The sequence below is a fragment of the Ricinus communis genome, chromosome 5 (assembly GCF_019578655.1).
Source record: "Ricinus communis isolate WT05 ecotype wild-type chromosome 5, ASM1957865v1, whole genome shotgun sequence".
NCBI lineage: Eukaryota > Viridiplantae > Streptophyta > Magnoliopsida > Malpighiales > Euphorbiaceae > Ricinus > Ricinus communis.
In genome coordinates, this window is record NC_063260.1 from 17,145,524 (window position 1) to 17,158,963 (window position 13,440).

The 13,440-nt window shown below is 35.8% G+C and overlaps 1 pseudogene; it reads right to left on the bottom strand.

The window, feature by feature from the left end:
- Window positions 1–11,287: 11,287 nt before the first annotated feature.
- Window positions 11,288–11,388, bottom strand: LOC125370228 (annotated as a pseudogene).
- Window positions 11,389–13,440: the final 2,052 nt, after the last annotated feature.

Here is a 13,440-nt window from a genome sequence, read left to right on the forward strand (position 1 = left end):
ACTACCCTGAGTGGTTAGCGAACATTTTTCCAGTCCTAAAGAAGGATGGTTAGGTTCGAATGTGTATGGACTACTAAGACTTGAACAAAACATGCCTAAAGGATAACTTTCCTCTTCCACAAATAGATGTGATAGTCAATAGTGCTGCTTCAAACGCAATGTACTCCTTTATTGACGGGTTCTTCGGATACAATTAGATTATGATGGCAGTAATGGACAAGCTGAAGACGTCGTTCATAACCGAGTAGGGGCAAACTACTACAAGGTTATGCCTTTTGGACTAAAAATGCAGGGGCAACTTATTAGAGAGCAGACACTACCTTGTTTCACGACATGATGCACAAGGAGGTGGAGGTGTATGTTGATGACATGATGGTAAAGTCTGAAACAAGAGAAGGGCACTTTCAGGCTCTTGATAAGTTCTTAGGATGAGTGGAAAGGTATAACTTGAGACTCAACCCGAAGAAAAACATGTTCGGAGTTACATCAAGGAAGTTGCTAAGGCACATAATTGGTCAAAGGGGTATTGAGATTGACCCGAATAAGGTCAAAGCCATTCAAGAGATGCTGGCACCGAAGACGGAGAAGGAAGTGAGAGGTTTCTTGGGACGACTGCAATATATTAGCAGGTTCATTTCCAAGCTCATGATGGTTTATGATCCCATCTTCAAACTTTTGAGGAAACATCAGCCTATTGTGTGGGATGAACACTGTCAGGAGGCCTTCGACAAAATCAAGGAATACCTAATAAAGCCACTAGTACTAAAGCCGCCAAAGGATGGCAAGCCATTAATCCTATACTTGGCATTGGAAGATGAAGCTATGGGGGGCAATGGTAGCATAACGCGGGCTTAATAACATGGAAAGTCTATTAACTTAGCAAAAAGCTACCTTACGAGTTAAAGCACAACCACGTAGAAAAGATGTGCCTAACCATGATATGGGCTACAAGGAAGTTGAGGCACTATTTCCACTCTTATAAAGTGCAAGAAAATTTAAAAACAGACTCTTTAAAGTACTTATTCGATACTCCATCTCTTACAGAAAAGCTGGCTAGATGGTTAATGCTCTTAACAGAATTCAATATTGAGTACATCACTAAAACGATAGTCAAGGGTAGGGTTGTGCTTGAGTTTCTAGTCTAGAATGCAACTAAAGGGGACGACCTTTAGGATTTAGAATTTCCTGATGAGAATCTAGGGGCAATCGAGATCTAAGAATGGAAGATGTACTTCAATGTAGCCATGAACGCAAGAGGTGCAGGCTTAGGAGTGGTTCTGGTCATGCCAGAAAAAGGAGATGTGCCAATGGCCAAGAGGTTGGACTTTAAAGTGACTAATAACATGGCAGAGTATGAAGCATGTTTATTTGGATTAGAAGTGGCCATGGTGGCAGGAGCAAAAACATCTAGTGGTCTATGGGGATTCAATGCTGGTAATTCAACAAGCCCTCGAGGAATAGGAAGTAAAAGGAGAGAAGTTGAAGCCGTATGTCAACTATCTCAGGACTTTAGTGTGGAACTTCTCCAAGTGTTCCTTTATACACTTGCCTTAGGATGAGAATTAGACGGCAGATGCACTAGCTACTCTGTCATCCATGTGGGTTAATCCTTCGCAACTGTTAATAAAACCTTTAGTGATCGTGAAGTCAGGTGTGCCTTGTTATCAAGGGAATCGAATTATGCAAGTTAATATGGGACCAGAAGAGAAGCCTTGGTTATACGATCTAAAGACGTCCATGAAAGACGAGGAGTATCCAGAAAAAGTGATAGCCAAGGGAAGGTAAGCGCTACGAGTCCAAGCTAGGAATTACATCAGCCACGAAGAAGTCTTGTATAGAAGAATGATGTTGGGTGTACATCTTCGATGTGTAACTAAAGTAGAAGCTCAAGTAGTAATAAGAAAAATACACAAAAGGAGTATGCGAGCCTCATATAAGCAGAATTGTATTAACCAGGAAGATCATGCGGCAAGGCTATTACTGGTTGATAATGGAGAAGGATTGTATAGCGTTAGTGAGAAAATGCCGAAAGTGCCAGCTATACAGTGAGTTGAGTCACGTGCCTCTAACCGAGTTGCACAATTTGATGTCTACTTGGCCTTTTGCAACTTGAGGTATTGACATTATTGAAGAAACAAAGCCTCCTTCGAATGGCCACAAGTTCATAGACGTAGCCATCAATTACTTCTCGAAATGGGTCGAAGCCAAGCATTCACCACCGTAGAGGCAAGACAAGTGGCCAAATTTATAGAAAAGAACTTAGTCTGCAGATACAAGGTCCCTCACCATATTGTGACGAATAATAGGGTGCAATTCATTGGTAAGACAATAAATCTGCTAGCAGAATACAAGATCGAATATCATAGGTCTTCTTCATATAGACCTCAGGCGAATGGAGCAGTAGAAGCAACCAATGAGAATCTGAAGAAGATACTCTCGAAGATGGTATGGAATCACAAGGACTGGTCGTTTCGATTACCCTTTGCGCTTTGGCGATATCGGACAACCGATATCCAGAGTTGTATTGGAGGCGGAAATACCCGAGTATCAGTGGGTTGAGTAAAGATACCAGCAACTGGCCTTGATTAATGAGAAAAGGATGAAAGCCCTATACCACACACAATTATATAGAAAATGATAGCTAGGATATCAATAAAAAAGTAAAGCCAAGAAATATTAGAGCTAGTGACATGATTTTGAATATAAGACCTAATGCATTCGACCCGAGAGGAATTTCAGGCCAAATTGGGAAGGCTAATACTTGGTAAAAAGTATTTTGCCCAAAGGTGTCCATAAGATCTCAGACCTAGAGGAGAACGAGTTCACTGAGCCAGTCAATATAGATCATCTCAAGAAATACTATGTGTAAAAAAAGGAAAAGATAAAGATAGAAAAAAGCCCGGTGATTAGAAAACCTAAAACGTCTGGTCAAGCAAAAGTCAAGGTAAAAGAGAGAAAATAGTTAGCTAGAAAATTTGAAAAGACTAGTTAATAACATGAATTATATCGTGAGAAATCAAAATATTCCCATATGGACTTTTATTGAATGAATAAAATTGTCTTAAATTATTATCAAACATATATATGTTTGTTTGTCATTTACACACTAACTAAAAGAAAAACAAAACTAAAAGTTCCAAGCAAAGTAAATGAGATCTAAAAAGGAGCATAATTTTTATTTCCTCTTCGTATAATTTGCATCTACATCCTTAGATAGAGCAGCTAGTTCTTGAATCATGCAGGACTAATCAATATTTGAAGCAGTCAAATCTACAAAAAGAGATAAGGAAAAAAGGAAAAAAGAACAAAAAGCTAAGTTGAAAACCTGAAAGGGCGACTTAGGCAAAAGTTAAGATAAAAGCCTGCTAAGTTGAAAACCCAAAAAGGAGACTTAGGAAAACGTTTAGGCAAAAGCAAAATAATATAAAAGAAATTTGGATGCATGGCCTCATAATGCAATTTGAAGCGCACAAGTTCATATAAAGACGGAGATACAAAAGATGAGAAATGGGGGCAATATGTTTTGTAACTTCAAAAATAAAAAGTCTACACAAAGGTTTCAAGTTTTACATTCAATCAAAAAAAAGTACAAGCAAAGGGAAGTCAGAAGTGAAGTTCGCTCATGGACTATCCAACTCCTCGTCTGATTCAGCATCCATCCCTTGGGTCGGTAAGGCTAACAACTGGAGAGTCAAGGTATCAATCCACTATTGTTGAGCATCAAGCTAACATTATTGGTCGTCTAGCTACCCCTGCAGTCCCTCATGGTCCCTCTAATGAAAACCCAAAAGGAGAATTAGTTTGCATATTTCATGCATACATTTTGCATTTCATAATTTTTAATTTGTTCTTACCCGCCAATCCTCACCAAGGACGAAGAATTGTCTCCTCGTAGGCCTAACCAATCAATATATATGCTCAAATTGGTCTCTCTGAACTTGTACTTATATATATGTTACTAAACTTTTCAGGAAAGACAAAACGATGAAAATGCAGAATGGAAGAAAAAGCTTACGTGGGTGCAATTGCTTGAGATGACCTCTGGAGGAAAATACTGATCCATAATAAGATGATGCTCTATCACATCGAGTGGACTCTAATATAAAACCATCGGATTAGGAGGGAATAAGACAGTCCCTGAGATCATATCTGGCATAGCATAGGTGGTGCCTCAAAAGTCACATCGACGGATGAGCCTGCAACATGGGAAGGACGAGTGCATCGAGAAGATCGTTCTTCAGTCAGTTCATGAATAGCAGGGGCCTGGTAAACAAGCTGTAAATAGGTGAATACAAGAGCAATACATGATAAAAAATAGAGAATTCTAAATAATTTGAGAAAATACTAGGACAACAATATTATTACTAAAAGGTAAAGTCCCCAACAGTTATGGGATGAACGAGGTATAACTGATCAGTAGTGATCGGATGGTGAAATCCTCAAGCTCGTCGTACCCATTCAAGCATTCTACTAGTTCCTCTCTAGCGAGATCCACTGTCTAGAACATAGAAAGATGAGGAGGCAAAGGAATTCAACGTTTGCTGGGACTATGCTCCCAATTATAAATCCTCTCGCTGAGGTACCAAGCCCGATAGACAGCCCTACCAGCAGCACTTTCCTCTGCTCGAGGTTGGCTGCAAATAACATAAAAGGCTCCCACTGGTCGCGTTCCCCTAGCTAATCACTCAGAATTTGTAAACCAGAAAAGATAAGTGACAATATAAATAAAACACGAATATAACTAACGAATTATGTTTACTATGTCTCAGGTCAAGTCGTTGCTCTTAATAGAATTTCAATCTTCTAAAGACAATAAAGTAAAAGATACCTATACAAACGAGCTTTTAGTATAGTGGATTGCTAAAATTATACTAAATATCATTGAATTGCCATACGCGGGATTAAATTTGCATGCATATATGTACAATGATCCTGTTCATAAGAGATTAATGGTGTCAGTAGTGTTATTAATTATTAAGCTCTCCTTCAATGAAAAAAATAAAAGAAAATGTATTATAGGAAAGTAACTAAAGATCACAACGAACGTGTGGGCATATGAAAGGAATGTGCCTAGAGAAGGTCATAATGGCAGCAGAAGGTCAATCCAACAAAGATGTAAAGGGGGTTAGGGATGAGACCATTAAGGAAAATCTTGGTGACGCTAATTTTAGGACCTAGATGATGGTGACAAGAAAAGGAAGGCCATGGATAAGGAAATGAGTTGATCAAGGGGATGACACTTACAAGGAAAATACTAATCAGGAAAGGAGAGGGTCCAAATTTGATATCCTAACTAAGTTAACTAATATTGTGGATATGGAAGCTCCAATCAATGACTATTCCTATAGTCACGTGAATATTAATGAGGATTCAAGTTCTAGCAAAGCAAACCCAATGCCACATAAGAACCGAAATCATAGAAATACCCCTACTCATAAAAATGAATCCATGCAAGCACACGTCTAATAGCAGACCATCCAAAATCAGCCCCTTCTAATAGACATTTCAAACTAAGTTTAGTTATTATCACCCACTCTCAAACTACTCTAGACCCTCAGAAACACACAGTTCTTACAGTTAGAATGAATCTAAAGGCTAAAAGTTTAAACCCTTCTAATAAATTAACAGAGCCTATAGACAATCACCATCCTTAGAGGGGAGGGAATGGGGATAATGATGATATCTCTGAAATCCCTCATGATATAAGAGTCATGGATGAAGACCCGACTCTAGAGGATGATAGAGACAAGATGATTGGTAGTAAGGGGGAGTTTGATGATGATAATAGTAATAAGGATGATGAGGACTACTATGATGATGAGGACAATATTGAGGATGATAATGGGACGGACAAGGTGGTCCAAAAGTTCATCTAGTTTATTCTTATATTGTTGGCTCTATGTTTTTATTTTTATTTTTTATGGGTAGACAAAAAGTAAGAATCATAATATGGAATAGCCAAGGTGTGGCATCGATGGAGTTTTTATGAAACTTTAGGTTTTCTATTCAATGTTATAGACTGTTGATTGTTGCATCATTTGACCCTCGAGTGAGTGGACTTAAAGCTTATGAGTTTGTCCAAAAAAGCAGGTTTAATAGATCTTACCGAGTTGAAGCTTTAGGTTTTTCTGTGGCGGTGTGGCTGCTTTAGAAAGAGGAGGTGAGTGTTGAGATTCTAGAAATTCATAAATAATTCATTCTCTTTTGAATGGGTTTTGACAAATACTTTTCTCTAGTTACGGTGGTGTATACTAGTCCAGCTTCAAGTTTGAGGCGTTATTTATAGGAGGAGTTATTTCATTTAGCCCATATATGTATGGACCCTTGGGTCATTGATGGAGATTTCAACACCATCATGCATCATAATGAAAATTTTGAGGGGTTAATAAGAAATGGTGGTGTTTCTCCTTTATTTAAAAATTAGGTTTCAACTGTGCTATGCATGGTCTTGGTTTTTTTTGGCTAGAAATTCACTTGGAAGAGAGGGAAAGTTTAAAAGAGACTTGACTATATTCTTTGTAACAACTCATGGTTTATCAAGTATGACAATGTTGGGGTGGAGCATCTCCCTAGAATACAATTAGACTATTGCCCTCTTCTTCTTAGGTTTACATAGACAATATCTAGTAAGGCAGTGGAGCACCCTTTTCGCTTTCTTCTAGCATGGTTAAACCATGACCAATTTAGTTGCTTTGTGAAAGATAGTTGGGAGTAAGGAGGGGAGGTGTTCAAAATAATTAAGAAGTTTGGTAAAGCGATCAGGGATTGGAATATGAATGTATTTGGTAACGTATTTAAAAGAAAAGAATTGTTTTAAGACTTGGTGGGATCCAAAAAGCGAGGCTACCCATAACTTTAAGAACCTGATCAATCTAGAGTCTAAATTGAAAGTTGAGTTAGAAAAAGTCCTTAAGCAAGAGGAGCTTTTATGGTTATAGAAGTCTTGAGCGGAGTGGCTTATTGATGGTGATCGTAACACTAAGTACTATCATCGTATAGTTTTACAAAGATGTAAAAAGAACCATATTGTAGCGTTGTTGAATAATGCTAATGAGATGATGGATCTGAATTCGTTAAAGAAAATGGTAGTTAATTATTTCCAATATATTTACCAGCATGATGGTTCTATTTTATTGGGGCTCAACTCTTTAAATATTTTCCCTTGTATGGATAGCAGTAATCAGTAGAAGCTTGATTAGGAGGTGTCAGATGATGAAGTTTACGATGCCCTGTTTGATATAAAGCCCTTAAAAGCACCAGGTATAAATGGGTTGCATGCCTTGTTTTTCCAAAGTTAGTGGGTGTTGGTGGGTCTGAGTGTTTACAGTTTTGTAAAGGATATTATTCAGAGTGAACAAATTCCCTATGATTTAAATAGAACTCTTATTATCTTAATTCCTAAGTGTGAGAACTCGAATAAATTGAAGTTGTTTCACTCAATTAGTTTGTGCAATGTTTTGTACAATCTCATCACCAAGATTATTACTAATAGGTTAAAATTGATCCTTCTTGACGTCATTGGTCCTGCCAAAACTAGCTTTGTTTCAAGGAGAATATTAATGATAATATTATTCTTGTACAAGAAATTATTCACCCCATGAGATAAAAAAAGGGATGAAGGGCATTATGGCAATCAAGGTGGATCTTGAGAAGACGTATGATATGCTGAACTTGAATTTATTAAGGGCACCTTGTTTATTGTGGGTATTCTTGAGAATTTGGTACGAGTTATTATGGATTGTGTGACTTCAGCCTCGATGCAAATCCTTCAGAATGGGGAGTAATAAGAGATTTTATCCCGACTCGAGGTGTAAGACAAGGTGACCCTATCTTACCATATCTATTTATTCTTTGCATTGAATGCTTGGCTCATGGGATATATAATACTGTCAATAATGGGGATTGGAAGTTAATTATGCTGAATACAAATGGTCCACCAATTTCATATCTATTCCTTGTTGACGACTTGTTACTTCTTATGGAAGCATCTAATGAGTAATGTAATGTTGTAAAGGATGTCCTAGATAATTTTTGTCATGCCCTTCGTTAAAAGGTGAGTGGACCTAAGACAAAGGTTTACGTCTCAAATAATGTTGGAGCGAGTAAAGCTAGAGTTTTAGCAGAGAATTTAGGGTTTAAAAGAACTAATGATTTAGGAAAATACTTGGGGCTACCGATGATTCATGTAGAATTACAACACAAAATTATCAAGGAATCATTGATAAAGTGCATAAAAAGTTATCAGGATGTAGTGCTTCGCTTGTCCTTAGCGGGTTGAATAACCTTGGCTCAAACAGTTATTCCTGTTGTTCCCATTAATGTTGTGCAAAGCATATACCTATTGAGGCATGTTTGTAGTAAAGTGGAGCAGAGCTACAAGCTATTTATCTAGAGGTCATCAAATGATAGAAGGAAAATGAGCTTGGTTAATTAGGAGGAGATTTATCAACTAAAAAGTAATGATGGGCTTGGTTTTAAAATTTGAGGATTATGAATAGTGCCTTGTTGATGAATCTTGCTTGGGACATTTTGTTAGATAAGGACAAATTCTTAAGAAGCAAGTATAGAGTGGTGTCTGATGGAATGCAAAATTCAGTTACCCATTTGAATGCTTTTCCCTCGTGGCGAGCTCTTTCAGGTTTTTGGATGTCAACTTGTGAAGGAGTTTGATGCACGATTCGTAATGGAATGAAGGCCTGTATTTTGATTATAGATGGTATGGGAAGGAGCCCCTTATTCGATCTTGTATAAAAGAAGTCCTATTTAACTTCTTAGATCTCTCGGTAAATCATTTTGTTGATTCTAATGAGAGTTGGAAATGGAGTATGATTTTCCTCTACGTCCCTTATATAACCATGTTGCAAATAGCAGTGATACTGCCTTCTAATTTGGGGGAGGTGGTGAGGACACTGTTTATTAGGCTCACTCTTCCTCGGGAGGCCTCACTTATAAGTTAGCTTATAGCATGTGGAGCTCTAATATGATGTATTCAGAAGAGAAGATGTATAAAGTGGTGTGGAGTTGGTGATAACTCTATTTATAAGCATATAATTATGGTTTTATAGTGTGTTATATTAGGCAACATGCTTATAATTTATAGAGTTTTTTAATATGATTTAGTTACTTAATTGTTATTTATGTGTTTTAAGGTATTTTGGCAATATTGAGAAAATTTGAAGCCTTTTTGAATATAAATTGGCTCTTGGATCAATTTAGGAGAGTGTCATATGCTGGAGGAGTGACTCGAATCACAAAATCAAGGTTTTAAGTTGGATTGCTCACCAACCGATTTAGAGGAAGCAATTGGGCCAGAACTGGTCGAAGGACCGGTTGAATCTTGAAAAAAAGATGAATTTCTGTTGTGAACCAATTCGACGGTTTAGATGCTTAAAAGGGGTCTGGACCAGTTGGAGAATCGGTTCATATCGAGAAACGAAGTTTATGAAGAAAACAACGAATATTAGCATTTGTCACATTAGTTTCAGTGAGGTTTTCCGTGATCATAAAGGTTTAGAATTAAAATGTAGTCTGCATAAACTTTGCAGAAAACTATCTAAGCTCTAATTCTCATGAAGGGTCTAACTCCATATCAGATTGCTAAGGATGAGAAAACTTGGATTAAAGTTAAAGGTTATGTAATCCATTTCTATTTAGGTCAATCTCAGTGTTTGGACCCTATTCTAGAGCTACAGAGGTCTGATTGAGGTGATCTAATCTTCAAGGCTACATGTTTTACGAGAAATTAAATCCAAATTCGATTTATATAAGATTCTATAATAGCCCGCAATTTAAAGAATGGGAAATGATATATTTATGAGTTATGTTTAGGTTTTCTTTATATTCCCTTATAAATACATCATTATAACTTAGGGTTTAGGGGCTGCTATTTTAGTTTTAGGAAGAGACATTCAATTGGAGGGAGAAAACACTTTTTAGAGAGACAAAGTGGAGATTAAAGTAGTATTTTTTCTAACTCTCAATCTTAATTGTGTTTTATTTAGTTATATATTGTGTTTATTGCTTATCTAGTATGAGTAACTAATCTCTCTACTAGAGTGAAGGATGTAGTTTAATGGATTCTTGATTGGATTTTAATAATTCTCTTTAGTTCTTAATTTAATCTTCCTGTGCTTATTGTGAATATTGTGATTGATTACCATAATATTTTTATTCTAAGGTTTATATGATGGACTGAAAAGAGAAGTATAAATCTTGATTTAAGAGATTAAACATAGTAATTTTAGATAAAAAAATAGATCTAATAGATTATGATGCTTGAATTGTTGTTTGATGTGTTTGATTATGTATATTACTCTTGAGAATCGATGATATCTTAATTGAATACAATCTAATAGCTTGAGAAAGTATTGGAATATCTTAGGAACAATTACATGTAAGAATTGAAAATTTGATTTGACTTCAATGATGATTGCCATTAAACAAAATCTGAATCTCTAGTGTTTTAAACTATTAAGTTTCATCCTTTTTATTAGTTTTTTTATTATTTCAATTCCTAATCTTTATAATTTGATTTTTTTAGTTTATACAAATTTTTAATAAATATCAATTGAGTTGTCACTGCGGGATCGATCTTGATTTACTAGTTTATACTGTAATTACCCTGTACATTTGCAGGTGAAGATTTTAGTGATCAAGTTTTTGGCGCAATTTCCAGGAACAATGATTCTAATTGTTATTTGTTCAAATCTTGTATTTATTATATTTTGTTTTATTATTGTTCTTCTTCTTTATTTTTCTCTTAGTTTTGTAGGTAGTTTATGCATTTGAAAAGATCTAAGAGTGTAGAGCGAGAAACAATTGTCCCATTTGATCTTGAAATCGAAAAGACTTGCAAAGCTAATAGGAGAAACAAGAAAGAACATATGGCAAACGAGAGGAATGTAGTTGTGGTAGTAGAGGAGAATATCCCTAGGCTTAGAGATCTCTAAAGGCCTAAGACTAATGCAAACCCATCATACATTAAACTATTTATGAATTCCATGAAGTATGAGCTGAAAACTATTCATTTGACAATGCTACCACATTTTGAGAGTGTGGGTACTAAAGACCCATTATCATTCATTCATGAATTTTATAGTGTGATGCAGACTTTCCCTATTGGGAATCTAAATAAAGGAGAGCTAAGAAAAAAGTATTTTCCTTACTATATGAAGAACTCTGCTAGGACATGGTTGTTAAATTGCCTAAAGGGTCCTTAACTACTTGGGATGAGGTGTATGATGCTTTTATGATGAAATACTATTCACCTAAGAGGACCTTGGATTATAGGTCTAGAACCTAAAGTTTCACTCAAAAAGAAGGAAAGTCTTACTGTGATGCTCGTGAAAGATTCAAAATTTATCTGATTCAATGCCCGCATCACAACTTCCCTCTTGCTCTATTGGTGCAGTTTTACTATGATAGATTGACTGTAAACTGTCAAACCTTAGTTGATACAGCTTGTGATAGTTACTACGGAGACAAAACTATTGAAGAAGTGCGATAGATTTATGAAAATTTAGCAACAAATTCTCAGCAAAAAGCCATTAAAGGAAGGAAAGATATTTATAAGATTAATGCCCGGAGTGATATGGCAATGCAAGTAGCTAATTTGACTAAGCAAGTGAAGTTGTGCTTAATAAGGAGACTTCTAACAGGGAGGTGTGTGTTTATTGAGGTATGCATGGGCATACGTCTAATACATGGATGAATATTGACATGTCAATAGTTGCATGTGAAAGGGTGAATCATATGGGGACTTATGAGCAACTAAAGAATGACCCTTTTCAAATACTTACAATCCAAGGTGGAGAAATCACCCAAAGTTTTCTTAGAGAGACAAGGAGCTGCAAAGCCTATAGGGCCACTTAAGGACGACAATTTCAACATCAACAACAACCCCCTCAGAAAAAGAAGCCTTCTTTGTAGGACGTGATGATGCAATATATGGCTTCTCAAGATACTAAATTGAAGAAGCTTAATGTAAAAATTAATAAAGTTAGGCAAACTAATCAAGCAGCAATCCATTATCTAGAGTTGCAAGTAGAGCAATTAGCTAAGAAAATTGCTAAAAAAGAGTAAGGAAAACTACCTACTGACACCGAGGTGAATCCCAAAGAAAGAATTATGTCTATTACTTTGAGGGATGAAAGGGAATCACTTGAACCTAAGGTTGAGAAGAAGAAGATAGTAGTTGAAAAGAAAGATAATGATAAAGAAAAGTCAAGTGAAGAAGAATGGCAAGAAAAGATAAGCAAGAAAAAAGAAAAGAAGGAATATGATTCTTCTTTGGTAAAGCCTTATGTTCCATCAATCCTATATCCAAAAAGGCTTAACAAGAAGAATAAAGAGAATAAATTTCAAAAATTTCTTGATATCTTTAAGAAAAATTATATTTATATTTCTTTTGCTAAAGCTGTGCTCAAATGGCATCTTATACTAAGTTCTTGAAGGAAAATGTTTTCAACATGACAAGTTGGAGGAATATACTACAGTCTCATTGACAAAAGAATGTAGTGCTATCCTACCAAAGAAGCTGCCTCTTAAACTGAAGGATCTAAGGAGTTTTTCTATTCCTTGTTCTATTGGTGATATTAGCATTAAAAATTACTTATATGATTTAGGTGCCAGTATTAATTTGATTCCTTTAGTACTTGTTAAGATACTTGGTATAACTGAAATAAAACCAACGATGTTTAACATTGAGCTTGAATGAGAGAGATGATAGTGAGGAAATTGTTGAGTGTGTTTTAAGGCTAAATGAGGAGGGTGTAAGAACTAATAAGCATAATTTAATATTAGAGAATCTTGGTCAAGGAAACCAAAACTAGATCACTCAATCAAAACATCACCTAAATCTAAATATAAAAACTCTCATTTCATCTTACATTTGATTTTTTGGGTGCTAATAATACTTCTCTTGTAATTATTTCTTCTTACTTAATTGTTATAGAAAAGGATAAATTGCTGAAGAAAAGAAAAAGAATAAGAAGACTAGTTCTTGGGACTTTCAAAGAGTTGTTAGCAAGGTGTGGAGGAAGAAGTTGAAGGAGCCACCTTAATAAAGAAAAAGCTAGGCCAAAGTCAAGCTATGGGCTATAAACAAGCTCTTCTTGGGAGGTAATCCAATTTTTTTTTAGTTTTTTTTTTTCTTTTGCAGTATTTCTTCATTTTTATAGGAATAGGACAAGACAAGATGATAGTCCACTCAATCAATGGATCCTAAATGGAGAAAAGTCTAAACATGTGTAATTTTATAATGATTCTAAAGACAAAAGGGTTAGATATGAAGGTGGATGTGCTTAAATCAAAGGAGTTTTCTTCTCTTTTATTTGTGTATGATTGAATAATTTAACATTGGGGACAATGTCAATATTAAATGTAGGGAAGGAAACAAAGCTAAAATTTTTCTAAATTTTAATTTTGTGTAGTTTTCTTTTG